Source organism: Pteropus vampyrus, unplaced genomic scaffold (assembly GCF_000151845.1).
Source record: "Pteropus vampyrus isolate Shadow unplaced genomic scaffold, Pvam_2.0 Scaffold82, whole genome shotgun sequence".
Lineage (NCBI taxonomy): Eukaryota > Metazoa > Chordata > Mammalia > Chiroptera > Pteropodidae > Pteropus > Pteropus vampyrus.
In genome coordinates this window covers 4,637,191-4,650,809 of record NW_011888863.1, presented here as the reverse complement: position 1 = coordinate 4,650,809, position 13,619 = coordinate 4,637,191, and the positions used below count along the sequence as shown (strand labels likewise).

The window sequence follows — 13,619 nt, the reverse complement described above, 5'->3', positions numbered from 1 at the left end:
TCAACAACAGAACACAGGAATTAAATATGGCATATTCACAGTATGGAGCACTGTATAGCAACAAAAATGAATAATCTACATAGTCACACAATTTGGCTGACTTTCACAAATTTAATGTCGAGTAAAAGAAGCAAGACAAAAAAGAATGCATGCTATATAATTTCCTTTATAGAAATTCCAAAAACTGGCAAAGCTAATCTATTTTTGAATCTTGCTAATCTATGACTTAGAAGTCAGAATAGTGTTTACTTTGGGGAGCAATAGGTAGTGATTGGTTGATAGCATGAAGGGGCTTATGGAGTATCCATAATGTATTGTTTTTTGTTTTTTTTTTTTAATCTGGAAGCTGGAATCTGAGAGATGCCTGATTGTATTCAATCTATTGCATTCATGATATATTCACTTCCCTACGTGTTCCTCATAAGAATAATAAAAGTCACATGGAGAAGAAACTCATTGTGAAGGCAATAGTCATTACTTATGGTCATTATTAATTCACACCTAAAGTGAATGTTAGGTTGTTTTCTTTTCTTTTTTTTTCAGTTTTTCATGTGTGTGGGTTTTTATTTTGTTGAGTAATATGAAAGTACTTTGTCAATATACTTTCATCACCATATTCCATTGTGGCAAGGAAGAGTCACATACTAGGTCAAGTGTTAATTTCTTGGGTTTTAGGGATTGAATTGTGCCCTCTTCCCCTCACATATTGAATTCTAAAACATGGTATCTCAAAATGTGACCTTATTTGTAAATGTGACCTTATCTGACCAAGTTGTATATGTTAAGTAGTTAAAATGAGGTCATACTTTAGTAGGGCGAGCACCTAATACAATATGACTAGTAGCCTAATAAAAGAGGAAATTTGAATACAGACATAGACATACATAGAAGGAAGATGATGTAACAACACAGGGTGAAGATGGCCATCTACAAGCCAAGAAGAGAAGCTTGGAACAGATACTTCCCTCACAGTCCTCAGAAAGAACCAACCCTGCTGATACCTTGATTTTGGACTTCTAGTCTCCAGATTTGTGAAACAATAAATTTCTATTATTTAAAACATTCAGTTTGTGGTAGTTTGTTACAGCAGCCCAAGCAAATATATTGGCGAAATAATTGTCTATGGACCAGATAGCAGATGAAGTGAAAGGCTCCTGTGCATTAGGGGACCACTCCCCCGCCCCCCAACTAGCATCTCACACACTTGGCAAGGTTGCTCCTGTTTTGGAACAATGTGGTGCTCTGAATCACGTGACACACTGAAGAAAGAACGTGAAAACCGAAGCCTTCCAAACAGTTGTATGGTCCCTATGAGGAAACCACAGAGGGGGTCTTTCCTGACCTGGCAGTGGCCTGGGTCCAGGGTGTTTCAAAGAGGAGAAAATGGTCCATGTGAGTGTTCTCAAAGGTACTGCCTTTGCTCCTGTCACAACCTCTTTGAGAATCTGATGAAAGCTATAAATCCTCTCACCCAGCAAATGCCCATATTCGTTTAGACTTAAGAGTATAGGTAAGGATTTTTAAGGCAGAGGATTAGTTTTTGATCTCTCTTCTAGAAATAAAGATGAATGGCTAAAGATAACAGGGTTTTCACTTGTTATCCCAGAAGTCAGCAACCTAACTACTGGCCACATACCAAGGTTCAAAGGTATTCTGGAAGCTTTATAACTTTCCCACATTGGTTGTTTTTGCTCTTCCCCCTTTTTTCCACAGTGATTAGCAGTTGATTACTTAAAAACACAAAGAGATTGTGTGTCTTTCTTTAGACGCAGAAAAGAAAAAGGGAAGCCTGAGGATGGAACCTACTGCGGATTTTGGGGAAAAGTGAGGAACTAAGGGATGACAGCACAGGTGAATTAATCCTTGGGACTTGGGGCGAATAAAAGAGAATACTGTTCCCTTGAGAACAATTTTCATTCTCTTCCCTGTGGACTTTCTAATATTTCATTTTAAAACTCTGTTTCCCATCATAGCCTCATTAAGTGTTCAGTGTTCAGGTCTTTGGGAAGTGAAATCATTGACTGAGGCTGGGTAGGAGGGGAAGAAAGGGACAGAAAAGCATTTGAGTATTCTATATTTTCACACTGAGGATATTAACTAAAAAAATTCAAACCCCTAAGTTGTGACTGGTTAAACATTGCTAAAAGAGTAAGTGGCACTGAAGTTTAAAGGCAGGTACTACAACTTGTTCACCATTGTATTTGCAGAGCTAAACACCCTGTCTGGCACATGATAGACACTCAGTAAATCATATGAATGAATGAATGAATGAGTGAATAAAGAACGAATGAATGGAATGGTCATGAAATTTACAGTAATAAGATTTGGATACTAGTTTACACTCATCTATTAAATAGTGTGCGACAGTTACTTTATATCTTTGGGACTATCTCTTTTTTTATATAAAATGAGGGAACTGGACCAAAATTAGATAAAGTACTCAGACATTCTACAATTTAGAATATGAATATACTTAGTTAAGGCAAAGCTATTTGCAGTCACCACTGTGTATAATAGATAAGGTGGTGTGATATGTGGCAACATATAGTATGTCTAGGAGTTCAGGGACATCTAATTCGAGCTAATTTCACTCTGTCCTAAAAGATACGAAAACCTAATTTACCTAAAATGCAATCCTGTGATTGGCGTACACTCTGTGGCAATTGCAAAACCATTTCTTCAGGCAGGACTAGACCAAAATAGTAGGAGAACAAGAAGGAAGAGGCAATGTCACAGTTCCATGAAGAAGAGAGTTTTGGTAAGCACAATATGCTGAGAAAGAAGGAAACTGCTCATTTGGATGAGAGAAATTAACTCTTTCAAATCATCAAAGATTCCTACACCTTTGAGAACAGTTTTGTAAGTGGCTTTTAATGCTTTCAAAGTCTTTTGGTAAGAGAGCAAGTGTCCAACTTTTAGATTATATACTTCTCTTGAGGGTAGCTATGTCCTGAAGGTCTTATGATAATAAAACACAGTAGAAATAAGATTTAATCCATAATGAGACAACAGTTGCAGAGTAATCTAAACAAAAATACACGGACTGACATAAAGGTGATTTCATTAGTATTTACCCAGGTATCTTATTTACATCTATGTTTCATGTGGAATTAAGTGGACAATTTCTCTTAAGTTTTAGATAAATGGCTTTATTTTTATTAAATGAATACTGCCCATCTTTAAGATGTTTTTATTACTAAACAAAAGTATGCTATTACTATCCACACATTTTTTAATAGTGAATGTCCTTTCTTGAAAGTAATAAGCAAAAACCTTCAATACATAGACACACACTGAATTATTACACACATCTGGGCAGATTCCTCCAGTTTCTTGACAATATTGTACATGGGCAGATCTAACTCTGCTCGAAGTTCGTAAGTGGTTTCAAATATATTGGGACCAGAAACATAGTTTAACCGTCTTCTTAATTTTTAACTATCCTTTCCTCAACAATACCTGGGATTTGTGCTGACTTTTGTGGAATGTGTCCTCTCACTGACCTGTGATAGATAAAGCACTATTTTTCTAACATGTAGAGCATTTTCACAATGACTTTTTCTTATTTCTTGGCTCAGGAAATATTAGTCTTGCCTCCTGTGATCATCCTGTTATTCACTAGTGAATGTTACTGACCCAACAACTCCTCAGCTGAAGTAAAAGGATGAATAAGTAGACAGAAGTGGCCATCTTTTTGCCTTTTGTACACAGATTCACAGGAAAGAGACTTTGCTTTCCCTTCCTTCCCTCAAATGTGTGCTTCAGTGTTTTGGGGCCATCTTTGGAGGAGACTGGGAAGTTAAAATGCCTTAAACATAAGATAATAGTATGTCCAAAAACCATAGGGAACACATTGTCAATTGTAGCTTGAAAATGCTTTTGCTGGACTGCAAAGGCTGAGGATACAAATTTATCTAAGACTTTTAAAATAAACCATGACTAAAACAATAAACAAATGCTATTCTTAGTCTCTGGTAATTATAGTAATTTTTCTCTGCCTGCTTAATCACATTGTTGACTACATAATATTCTTTGCTTTGGTACAAGTGTTGAATAAAATGAAAAAATGCCTATTGAATGATCTCACCTTTTTTAAAGGTAGGTTTCTGAGTTAGTCATGAAAAATCCCCTGATGAATGTGGCTGGCACATTTCATACTGTTTAATTCCCACAGAATACCCTGATCTGGAAAGATTTCATGATAGTAGTGATAGACCTAAGCACCAAACCTCTTATCTTCTGGTTCTAAGTCCCATGGCAGTATTTGGACCAGTTGTTCTCACATTTTGTACCTGAGCTATGTCGCTTAGGTATGAAGCACCTGGGGATTTTCATGTGAAAAATCCTGATTCGATAGGTGCGAGTGGGGACAATGAAATGTGTATTTCTGTCACCCCAAAATTAAGACTGTCATCCTTGAGTCATTACTCTTCACAAAAAGTGTGCATTAATAAAAAGTAAATTTGCTTCATTATTGAAATAATAATTGGAGGTAGCTACTAATGGGAAATTCATGCTCAGAGGTAGCAGATTTCAACAAGTAAGTAATATTAATCACCTACCGCCTCTGCCTCTTGGGTCTCTGCTTATGTTTACCTGAGTGCCCATCATCTATATATGAGTTTGAATGTTTGAATAACTCCCAAAAGCTATCACCTTCAAGACTATCTTCATCTCCTCACATCGGCATGTAACATTAGCTGTACTAGTCATCGATAGTAAATAGCACAGTCATGACTCCAACGCCAATAACACTTGAGGAGCTTCTAGGAAGTCAGTTTAGCTATCTGTATATTTATCACTGCTATAGACTGAATGTTTGAGTCTATCGATTCAACTCCAATTGAAATTTAGTCTCCAATATGGTGGTGTTTGGAAGTGAGGCTTTTGGGAGGTGACGAGGTCATGAAAGTGGAGCCTGCCAGAATGAGATTAATGACCTTATAAAAGTGACTCCAGACAACTTCCTTGCCCCTATAAACCAGGAAGTGGGCTTTCCCAGCCTTTAAAACTGTTAAAAATAAATTTCTGTTGTTTAAAAGCCACTCAGTCTATAGTACTTTGTTACAGAAGCCTGAACTAACTAAGGCTACCCCCTACTATATAAAACAAATGAAAAACAAATCTATTAAAATTATCTATGGCTGGTGAGTTTAACAGCCTAGAACAGAGGTTAGCAAAACCTCTTCTGTAAAAGGCCAGATGACAAATATATTAGCTGTCGCTGGTCACAATTGCTCATGGGGTAGGGCACTAAAGCAGCCATAGCCAACGTGAGGAATTGATGCAACACACTGGCTGATTTCCAGCTAGACTTTCTTTATGAACAATGAAATTTACATTTCATAAAACTTTCTAGTGCCACAGCACATTATTCTTCTTTTGATTTTTTTCCAACCATTAAAAACTATAACAACGATTCTTAGTTCAAAGGATATACAAAAACAAGCTGGAGCCAGATTTGACCCTTAGGCCATAGTTTGCTGATCCTTGGGCAAGAGAACCAAGCCATGGCCAAGTTCATAGCTGTGTGAGTTTGTTTCTTCTGTTTGTTCTTTGGTCACAGATTGCATTCCTGACTCCACTCCACCACCATGCAAATGAATTGGGGACCAGGAAAGAAAATGTAGGCAATTCATTGCAATATCACTGCTCCTGCACACATACCCTATGTATTCACATTGTGTTGCTCTGCAGGAGATATATTACAAACATCAAATAAGGCCCAAGCCTACCACAGAACACATAGGCCCGGTGAAGTCTTCCCCACTGTTTGCGCCTCAGGTTCCTCACGAGTAAATCTAGAGAGGTCCTGCATAGCCTTACCAAGAAAGTAGAAATTTTTTAAAAAGAAGTTTTTCATCAGACTGCAGAGCTTCCTTGTGAATCTCTCCTTACCTCTTATCTATATAGCAGAATTGTTTTCATCATCAATTTAAAGCCTATTAACAGAGTCAGTTCTGGTCTCCTGCTTTCTTCCAACTACATAGCATGAAAAACATAAGAGAAGTTGATGGTTAATAGAGAGCTGTGGATGTTAAGAGGTTTAATCTATTAATATAGGGCAGCATTTCCCAAAGCGTATTATGCTGAATGCTGAATCTGTTAAATGTTCTGCCAAAAAAAGCATTTCAAGGTCAAACAAGTTTAGGAAGTATGGCATAAAATATCTCTTCTTTCTTGAAGATTCTTAATGTGCATTAGTATATTAAAGGCTCTGAGGATTCCTGCAATAAAACTGCTTAACTGGGTTAAATCAAAAGTTTCTTAAGCTTATATGATCAGAAAAGCTTTTTTCCCTTTACTTAACTGTTATTAATATCCTAAGAAACTAGTGATCCTAGACTACATTTTGGGAAACACTGATATAGACAACAAGGAAGACTGGAAAGGTTTTTGCTGAGTGAGTTATGTTTCAGAATAATCACTTTGGTGAGGATCAGGCCTTTCTCTCCTAGTTTTTGACATTTTAAGAAATTACTCCTTATTCTATCCACATGCTCAAGCCAGAAAAATAAGTGCCATATTTGTTGTGGTGGGAACCTTTAAAAAATATATAAAATGCATGCATAGTTTAAAAATAATTCTAACAGTACAAATGATAGTATGAAAAGCCTCCTTCCTCCTCTCTCTCAGCTCTACTCAACAGCCTGGTATACTTTCAAGAGGTACCAAGTAGGGTTAGCAGTTTTCATTCATTTTTCAGTTCTTCTTATGGAAACTAAATCATATGCATTGGAGACTTTTGTTTTGGAATAAAAACATTTAACAGTATGTACTGAAAGAATTTATTCTCACACTGCTTTCTGCCTCACCCACCTCTCACATCCACTCTATCACCAAGTTCTACTTTCAAAATGCATCTAGTCTGTCCTTTTCTCTTAATCTTCCCTGTCAGTACTGTTGCCTGCTCTCTGTCCTAAATGGTTTCCTGCTTCCAAGCCTTCTAGTCCATTCTCTTATTGTAGTCATAAAGATCTCTTTAAAATAATAAATTAGACAGTCTCTGGCTTCAAAGTCTTCAATGGCTTCTCATTAAAATGAAATTCAAAATCTTTATCCAAGTCTGTGAATTTCTGCATGGCCAGGCTACTACCTACCTTCCCATACTCATATCCAGCCTCTCAGCAAATCCCTCACACAACTCCAGCCACACGTCCCTTCTTTCTGTCCCTTGTACCCTGCTAGCCTTTTTCTCTCCTCACAGCCCTCCTATTTGCTATTTCCTCTGCCCAGATTGCTTTTTCCACTATTTATTTTTTGCCAAGTTGACCCCTATGACTCTTTCAAATATCGATTTAAATCTTTCTTTGTCAAAGAGATCTTCCCAGAGCACCATCTGAGTCAGCCCCTGTTTTTTTTTTCTTCATAGCAATATGAAGAAAAAAATATGCTTTTCTCCATATTCCTTTCAACACTAAATGCTGTAAAACTGGCATGATATCTGGTCACAAAATGGGCTTAATCATTATTTTCTACATGAATGAAGCTAGCCATTGGAAAGTTCACTTTCAGTTTTATTTCCCACCTTTTCTTTACATAGAACTTTAGCCCTGTCCAAATTTTCACTTTTTTTCTCACATTTACCACACAGATGACTCATTCATTAATCTCTATTAGTAGAGGAACCACTTCAGTTTATCTTATTCTCTTCTCGGGAGCTCATTGCACTTACTTTCTCTATCATTCATTTTGTGCCAAATCTTATGTTGCCTTGTAACAACTTATCTGTATTAATTAACACTTTATATTTACATATTTTGTCTTGTCAAAGATGCCATAAGTCCATCGAGGACAGGACTTGGTACTTTATTTCCTAAAGTATACAGCATGCCTCTGATCAGAGTAATTGCATGAAAGGATGCTCCATCTCTTTGAGTGCCCCCTCATAAGACTTTAACGTGGGATTTTGACCCATTTCCTTTCACTCTGTTTTCTTCCTCAGTCCTGCTGAGCGTGTTGCTATCATGCTGGGAATGAAAGCTTGTATAAAGTTCTGAGGTCAGAGAGATTAAGGGGACAGAGGATATGCCCAAAGTTTCTCTGTTTCTCCCCCAGTGTTACAGGAGGTGAAGACAGCTGGGTAAGGGATTAGGTGTACTTCGTATTGCTAGGTGTCTCCTAGAATATATAAAAGAGCAACTTGTTCAAGATTTTGAAAACGGAGATTTTTAAAAATTTAAATGAAGCAAAAAGGATTACCTCCTCAAAATATTTCAATCATTGACTTTGATTCTCATTGTTCAATTTTTGGATGAATTTAATTTAGTACAATTTAATGGACTCAATTACCAATTTAATTCAGGAAGTATCTTTGAGATTCAATAAGTAGAACATTAAACCAACTGTGGGGCCCTTCTAAGTATAAGGCCCTGAATGACTGCACAGTTTGTGTTTCCATGAAGTAGGGCCTGCCTGGGGTCTCTGGATGACTAACATTTGGGTGGCTGGGTATTGAGGAGACTGTGAATTCCTGAATTTGTAGGCAGAATTCTGTGTTAATGTGCATATTTTTGTTTCGCATATTCCATAGTTTTTGTCAGATTTTTAAAGTGGTTTGTTAATACAATAAAGTGTTAAGAATGCTTCTTCAAGAATAATAAATGTTCTCATGGAGCCCATGATAGATTGGCAGGGACCAGCGTGCTGGTTGTCACTGTGCATGAGCCTTTAGAAGAATGTGTTGTGAATGAATATGAAAACAAAGGTCTAAGGCTGCCCAGATGTTGCCAGAAAGAAATACACTCAAGAATGCATCTTCGAAAGATAGAAAAGCAAATAGTGAGGTGTTCAAGATGACCATCTTCTCTATAAATCCCAAAGTAATACTCCCAAATGAACTATTTTATTTTTACTCCCTTAAAGGAGGTTCTCCCTCTTCTGTAATTGGGTGTCACATTCCCTCCTTTAAATAAAGGAGAAATGTATCACTGTAAGATTTACCAACTCATAGTAATTTATATCTATTTTATTGATCAATATAACCCAATGTTAGAAATTGGAGTAAGGTAGGAATTTGTTAATAAAGCAGGTGTAGAAGATGCCCTCAGAGAAAGGAAAAGAGTACTCCAAAGACCTGCATCCTGAGAAATACTACAGATAAAATGTTGCAATGCTTGAGACTGGCTAGTAAAAGCCTGTGGTCATCAACTAGAAGTGTCACACACAAATATCTCTCAATGTAGGTTTTGCTGAAAAGCCTGCTACTGAAGTTTTAGTGGCTGCCTTAAAATTGTATTTGGTCCCTTTGCCCTTTAAGACTAAATATGCTCCTCAGACACATCTCCAACTCAGAAATGGGGATATAGAGAGATGAGTAATCGACACCACAGAGTAATTCTCAAATTTCTATTTGCACAGTGTCAAAATTCTCTTGTAGCCTCCCACAAGTAGAAAAGCACGATTCATTCGTTTCCTGGTCACTCTGCTGTGCCCACCCTGTTCTTGCTCAAGGCACCGTGGGGGCACTCTGTATGATTCAACTCGCTACCAAAGCTCTTGCAAATCCAGCAAGGACCTTGGTTGCTCACACCAGGTAACTCAGCATTAACGAATAAGTGTTCATAATTCAACCCATCCTGGAAGGCGAAAGAGTAAGAGGCTGGCAAGTGGGATGCCCTCCTATGGTTTCTAGGATTCAGCTGGTCATTAATTCTTTTAATGGAATGGAATTGCCTCGCGGGGAATTTAACTCTCCTTCTAGCAAGCCATCTATTCCAATTGGAGTTTTCTGGTACTTGTTTCCTTGCTCTCTCCATGATGCCCAGGCCACGGGAAGAGGTAGAAAACTTGCAACTGGGCACAGACCCCGCGCTAGCCGCCCCAGCCTGTTCAGCATCTGGCTGAGTACCCGCCAGGTGGGAATGAGAGGGTCAAGACGCGCGCATCCCGGGGTGGGGCAAGGGGCATGCGAGGCCGCAATCCCGGGGTCTGCAAGCTGGAAGCGCAGGGTGGGCCGCTCCGGCTGCCGCCGCGCCACACATGGCCCTCGAGTCCGCACGCTCTCTCCAGGCATAGCTCTAGGGGCCAAGGAGGCCTGGCGAGACGCCAGCGGGCGCTTCCCGCCCTCGGTCCCTCGGTCCCCCGCTGCCCTGGTGCGGCTCCCAAAGTTAACCCTTGCCGGCCAGGCCCACACGCCGCCCTTCCGGGCCCCGCGCACCCCACCTTGGTGCGCTATGCCGGCACCCAACACGCCCGAACCCCGGGCTGACCGCGGCGTGGGCAGCACCAGCGGACAGATCCTCGGAAAGCGCTTCCCTGTTCCCGCGCCGCCCCGCCCCCCTCCCCCGGCCGAGCCCTCTGTCCCCGGCCACCCCAGCCCACTCTCTGCCTCCCGAGCCTTGGGCTCTGCGAGCCGCTGGGCTGCGGCCCCTGCAATACCTGCTTCTCCCGCTCGGCTTGGGGTTCGACTCTTGCTCCTCAAAATCCTGGTCCTTCCCCGAGGCTACGGGAAGTACTCCAGCTACAAGAAAACCGCTCTCGTCTTTCGGCTCCCTAACGTGACACTCTAATATCTGGCTCGGAGACTGGGTGTGAGAAGGGAAGAAAGCACCCTCCTTCCGACCTTTCCTGCTGCCGCCGAGGCCTCGGCGTGCGGCGCGGAGCAGGCGGCAGCCTCTGGGCGGAAGGAGGTCGAGGGGCTGGCGGGAACCCTACACGCGGAGGGGCGACAGCCCCGAGGGCAGGGCGCCCGCGCAGGCCTATCCCGACCCTCCATTCATTCAGCACACACACAAAGGGTCAGAGGTTTTGATGGGAACGGTTTGTTGACATATCTCCTCCGCTCCGTCCCACCCCTGCTCCCCCACGACTGCACACACACCCGCATCAGAAAAAAAAAAAAAAAAAAAAAAACAGCCTAAACTGCGCGTTTACTCAGCTTGCCCATTCTGGTTCTGCACACCCCGTGGTAGGGATGCTCTTGCATCTGCTCCAAACTCTGCGGAGGCACCCCGCAATGACCCCCCAGGGCAGTGTCCTTTTAAAAATCCCTGAGGGGCTTGATGCGCAAGTTTGCAGAGCAGAAATCAGGATCTATCTGGGTAGGGTGCAGGTGAGAGTGGGAACGTGGATAGGAGACTGGAAAGGATCACATGTGGGCTGAAGGGACAGCGGCGGGCTAGCTTTATTAGGCAACCCTTAAAAAAAGAAGAAGACGTTTTGTTTCTTAGCCTGATAGCTGTTGGCGGCGATTTAGTTTTGTCATTGTTACATTTTAAACAGAAAACTGGATCCATCATCAAGGAAGACTTGCAGAGGGATGGAGAAGCACGAGAGTGGAGCTGTCATAGACCTCAGCGAGGATGTGCTGATAACCGGTCAACACCCAACTGAATTCTTAGGACAAGGTGGAAAGTAAATTCCCAAATAAATATGCCCTATGAGCTGTCTTCATTCCCCTCATTACAACAACTGACATACTGATAAAGACATAAAATTTAATTCATGAAGATCAGAATTAATGAAATTAGTTCTTTCTTTCATTAAAAAAATTACACTCATCTTGAATTCTCTTCTACTGGACTGTCTTCAATTAATTGTGTTAAGGAAAATGCAGCCTAAAGACTCTGTGGCTAATTTCCCCTGCAGACTGCCAGAAAGCAACAGAGAAAGGAAAAGTTAAGGCCAAATAAATATACTTTGTTACCCCTCTCCCGACTCAAGAATAAGTCTAAATGTGTTCTCAGGATATGTATGACAGTACTTGAAAAGATGCTGCCAGATGTTAGTGAGAAAGTGTTGAAATCACTTATCATATAGCAGGTAGAAGGTAAATTGTTACAACTCTTTGGAAAGCAATTTAGCAACACATATCCAAGTCAGATATTTAATCATTCAGTTTTTTGTTTCGGTTTGTTGTTGTTGTTGTTGTTGTTGTTGTTGTTATTTTACTGTTCTGAACCTTTTGGTAAAGGAGTCCCATTTCTTAGAATGGATCCAAAGGAAATAACCAACAAAAAGGTAAATGCCAGATAGACAAAGTTACAGGTTTACTACAGCATTATTAATAAAGTAGACAACAAAACACATACGTTCAATTGAGTGTTAATCGATAATATGCAACATTATTATAGATTACAAAATCTTATTTTGATTATTGCCATTAAAAATGATATTTCTTTATGGATAATGTATTAGTTTGCTAGCGCTGTCATATCTAAGTACACAGACTGGGTGGCTTAAACTACAGAAATGTATTGTCTCAGAATTCTTAAGGCTATAAGTCTAGAATGGAATTGTCAGCAGAGTTCATTCTTTCTGAGGGCTGTGAGGGAGAATCTATTTCATGCCTTTCTTCTGGTGAGTAATGCCTGGCTTTTCTTGGCTTGTAGAAGCATAACCCCAATCTTTGCCTTCATCCTCACATGATGTTCTCCCTGTGTGAGTGTCTGTGTCCAAGTTCAAATTTCTCCTTTTATAAGGACATCGGTCACATTGGATTAGGGCTTACCCTAATGACCTCATCTGAATTCATTGCATCTGTCACAACTCTATTTTCAAATAAGGTCACATTCTGAGTACTCAGGATTAGGACTCCAAACATATAAATTTGATAGGGATAGGGGAAAGTGTTAGGGAGTAGGACAGACTTCAGATAATAACATAAAAAGCAATGAAGGGGGTTGAAAAGTGGCTCCCCCCAAAATACATCCCTGTGCAAATCTCTGGAAACTATGACTGTTACCTTATTTGGATAAAAGAGTCTCTGCAAATATAATGAATTTCATTATCTTGGAAGGTCATCCTAGATTATCCAGGTTGGCTCTAAATCCAATGGGGAAAAAAAGGCAAATAAATAAATAAGTTTAAAAAAATAAAATAAATAAATCCGATGGCAGGTGTCTCTCTAGGAGAAAGGCAGTGGGAGATTTGGGACACATGCATATTGGGCAAGATGATGTGAAGACAAGGCAGAGGTTAGAGTGATGTGTGGCAAACAAACAAAGGAGGCCAGGGAATGCCCACAGCCACCAGAAGCTGAGAGAGAGAAAGTAGGATTCTCCCCTAGAACCTCCACAGGCAACATGGCCTACATCTTCATTTCATTTCTTATTCCACAAATAGGACATGAGAACGATGGGTAATTTAACAAAGTGATTAATTTTAAAATCAATTTATTTAAAAATCAGTCTCTTAAATACCTTCTTCCACTGATTTTTTTAATATGACTACATTTCACATTTCGGATTTCACTGTAAAAAAATGATGAAAGTGCTTGATAAAAAGCCTGGCCTTCTCTTGCTAGAAGATCTTTGCCATGAGATCAGGGCATACTCAGCTTGCAGACTTGGGGATCTTGAGGACAGCTGAGTTAGCATGGTCTTTATTGCCCTTTCTAGCTCTATTGTTTTATGTTCTGTGATTTTTCTTTTCCTCCCTAGACTTCAGTTTTAAGAATTCTCTTTATTCAACATAAATCAGGAGTTATATATGTCAACAAGCTCAGGAGATTATTTAACAAGTTCCTTAACAACAAGCCTTTCAATCTATTTTAAACTAACATAATGTAGGGACTCAATACTTGCTTGTTAAATGAATAAATTAAAATTAAAGTCAGTGAGGTTATGTCTACAGAATGATTTGTCATCAATATCTATGAAGAACTTAAAATAGCAGGG

At 39.9% G+C, this 13,619-nt stretch overlaps 1 protein-coding gene across 1 annotated transcript in view; it reads right to left on the bottom strand.

Annotated features, from left to right (window-relative positions):
* The window catches only part of FAR2 (fatty acyl-CoA reductase 2), a 98,067-nt gene extending 87,420 nt beyond the window's left edge, over positions 1-10,647 (bottom strand). Inside the window, exon 1 of the mRNA XM_011363117.2 lies at positions 10,381-10,647. The gene's annotated coding sequence lies outside the window, so the exon portion shown is untranslated. The remainder of the gene's footprint in view (positions 1-10,380) is intronic.
* Between the last annotated feature and the right edge of the window lie 2,972 nt (positions 10,648-13,619).